Raw genomic sequence first — 3,473 nt, forward strand, 5'->3', positions numbered from 1 at the left:
AAAGTCAGTACATGATCATCCAGGTTCTTGATATTTTAGGACAGTAATATCCAAGTTGTTGACAGTTTATGCTATTCATTTCCAGGTTCTTCACACTTTTGTAGTTTATGTCCAGGTTTTAGACAATTAAGCGAGGCCACTGTTGGCCACCGTGAGGCTCTGTCTGCTGCCTCTAGGATGTTTCTGGTGGCTCTATTCAATTGCAGTCCTTTCACTCCAAGGAGTTTGAGAGTTCGCAGAAGTGAATGGCCAGCGAAGCCTCGGCACCTGACCTCAACTGGCTCACAGCTGATTTTCGAGCCGTTGTTCCAGCACTCTGTGCTGAGCTCTGCGTACTTGGTCCTCTTTTGTTTGTGGGCCTCTTCAATCCGGTCTTCCCAGGGGACAGTCAGTTCCATGGTAGCCACTTGTTTAGTGGACGCCAATGTTAGTACCACATCCGGGCGGACAGAAATGGTTGTGATGTTGACAGGGAACTTGAGCTGTCTTCCAAGGTCAACTTGAAGTTGCCAGTCAGCAGAGGTGAGGATTCCCTCTGTAGAGTTAGGCTGGTGGTATTGAACCTTTTGCCCCGCTCTAATGAAGGTGATTGACTGTTTGAGGGCTGCCTGGGTCTTGCTGTGCTGGATGGCTGTGCAGATGGATTCTGCCAGAGCTTTTAGCACTTGGTCGTGGCACCAGCGGTACCGCCCCGCCCAAGGCACTTTTGAGCAGCAGCTTAAGATGTGCTCCAGGCCTGGGTGGACATCATAGACCGATTGGATGAGAAACTTAATGCGCGATGGTTCTGCTTTCCAGAGCTCTGCCCAGGTGATTCTGTGGGAATCTGCCTGCTCCCACCTGGTCCAAGCTCCTTCTTTCGACATGTCGACTTCCTCCATTTCTGCTCGTATCTCATCCTGGATCAGTCGACGCTTCTCCTCTCCATGGGCTAGATCGTAACATGGCTTCGGAAGGAAACCCAGACCTGCTCTTCCTGTTGCCACAGAGCCCACCAGCACTTTATGCCTGAGTTGCGCTTCAGCTTTAGTGATGGCTTCTTCCTCCTAGCCTTCACAAGGATTCCTGCTGCTGCGACTTTGGTGTCTGTGGAGTCCCTGTACATCATCACGTCTCTGGGACGGGTGACTTTAAACTCCTCTGTTAGTCCACTGTAAGGAAGATGAAGCTTATCAGAATGGCCGTACAGGGCGATGCTGCTCAAGGATTGGGGGAGCCCCAACCATCTCTGAAGAAACTGGCTGATGGACCTCTCCAGAGCCTCTACCGTTGTCAATGGTACTTCATAGACAAACAGGGGCCAAAGTATTCTTGGTAGGACTCTATGCTGGCTTTGAATTTTCCAGGGAGTCAATCGCTGTGAGCCAAGTGGACAGATCTTTCTTGGTTTGCTGTATGGCATCTGAGTCCTTCAGGAATCTGTTGAAGAGCTTGCTCAGGCTCTTGACCGGTTTCTCGGTCACTGATGGAATTGTGGTCTCTCCCAGGGAAAAGCGGAAATTGTCGGGCACTTTACCCTTTCTCAGGACCAGAGACCTGGACATAGCGGGCTTGAAGCTCATCTTTGCCCAGGAGATGAGCCGTTCAAGCCTCTGAAGGAGTCACCTGCATCCTGGAGCAGATGTTGTCACTGTTAAGTCATCCATAAAGTCTCTTATGGGGGGCTGCAGAGTCTCAGATCTTGACTTGGGCCCTCTGCATTCCACTTCAGCAGACTTAACTATCCAATTCATGGCCAGGGAGAAGAGGGTTACGGAGATGGTGCAGCCGGTGATTATCCCCTTCTCAAGGTGATGCCAGGCAGATGTCACTTGCCCTGAAGAGACTTGTGTGCTAAGGTCATTGTAATAGTCCATGATGAAGTTGCAGATGTCTGGAACATGATGTCTTGCCAGTGTGGTTTCAATGAGCTTGTGTGGAATAGATCCGTAGGCACTGGCCAAATCGAGCCAGAGAGCTGCCAGGTCTTCTTTGCTCTCTCTTGCCTCCCAGATGATCTGCATCACCACCCCCGTGTGCTCCGTACATCCAGGCACTCCTGGGACTCCTCCCTGCTGGACTGAGCTATCAATGCAGGTGTTATTCAAGAGGAAGTTTGTCAGACGTTGGGACATGATCTTGAAAAAGATCTTGCTCTCAACACTGAGCAGTACGATGATGCGAAACTGCTCAATGTTGCTCGAGCACTCCTCCTTTGGGATCCAGACTCCCTCAGCATACCTCCACTGTTCAGCAACCTTCCCTCTCCGCAAAATCACCCTCAGGATCTTCCAGAGATGTTTGAGGAGCTGTGGGCATTGCTTGTAGACTTTGTAGGTACACCACTGGGGCCGGGAGCAGAGCTGGATCTTGAAGCTCTGACAGCTTTTTCCACCTCCTTCAGGGTGAGCTCAGCGCTGTTAAATTGGGTCCCTGGTTCTGATGGTGCCACCACTTCCCTACATGGTCCGAGCTCGTGGTCCCTCGGGGTGTCACTGAAGGCGGCGTGGAGGCAGTGGTCAATTTCCTCTCCAGGGCAAGTGAGGTGGCCACTTCACTTCTGGCCCAGTAGTTTCTTGGCAAAGCCAAAGGGATTGCCAATGAAGGCGTTGCGTTTCCGAGCCCTTTCCTTTCCCGTCCTTCGGTGTTGCTCTGCCCTCCTCAGTGTCATGAGTCTCTTCCTTATGATGTTTGTGAGTTCTGACAGGGCAGTCCTCTCACTGTCTTTGGCCAACTTGAACTGATGTCTCAAGGATTTTAGCTCTTGTCTCAGCTGACTGATCTTGGCTTCTTGTCGGTTAAGCTTTGCTGGATTGCTCGATCCTCGTTTTTTTTCGAGGCCAAACCGCTCTGCTCCCATGTTCATCATGATGGTACACATAGTCTAGAGTTTCTGGTCAACGCTGCCCTTAGAAATGTTTTCCAGACACTTGTTGACATCCTCATCCAGCTTTAGCCATTCCTTGTTGTTAGCGGCAGTCCACTTCACCCTACGGTGTTCCGGCTTCCTGCTTGGTGGGGGGATTTGTGTTGCTTGGAGGTTCCAGGTACTGTGGGGAGATTCCGGACCTGGTTCCTCCTCCGTCTCACCAGGTTCAGCAGCCGACGCAACAGGAATTGTCACGCCTGATGCCGTTCCTGAGTGTTGCTTCACTTGGTCCCTCTTGAGGCAGGCCATCCTTGGGGGTGGATCTTCAGGCCCTTCAGGTTTTTGCAAACCTTGCCGCAGATACAGACTGCACTTGTATTCCTTAATTATTACCATTTTGTAAAAATACAGATTCTTGATGTGAAAATGATTTAATTTACCCTGTTTTTTAGGATTGACATATAAATTATTACTTTTAAAATATAATTTAACTAATTTAATCTGTAAAATTACACTAAATTGTTCCAAATATTACAGTTAAAAACTGCTGAAGAAAACAAAACATTGGATCATAAACTCCTCGAAGTAGTTTCATGTTCAGCTTTATTTTTTCACTTTTCAACAC

General features: G+C 49.4%; 1 pseudogene; it reads right to left on the minus strand.

The window, feature by feature from the left end:
- Nucleotides 1-71: 71 nt before the first annotated feature.
- On the minus strand, nt 72-2,860 carry LOC103360221 (uncharacterized; annotated as a pseudogene).
- Nucleotides 2,861-3,473: the final 613 nt, after the last annotated feature.

Source organism: Stegastes partitus, unplaced genomic scaffold (genome assembly GCF_000690725.1).
Source record: "Stegastes partitus isolate 25-593 unplaced genomic scaffold, Stegastes_partitus-1.0.2 Scaffold421, whole genome shotgun sequence".
Lineage (NCBI taxonomy): Eukaryota > Metazoa > Chordata > Actinopteri > Pomacentridae > Stegastes > Stegastes partitus.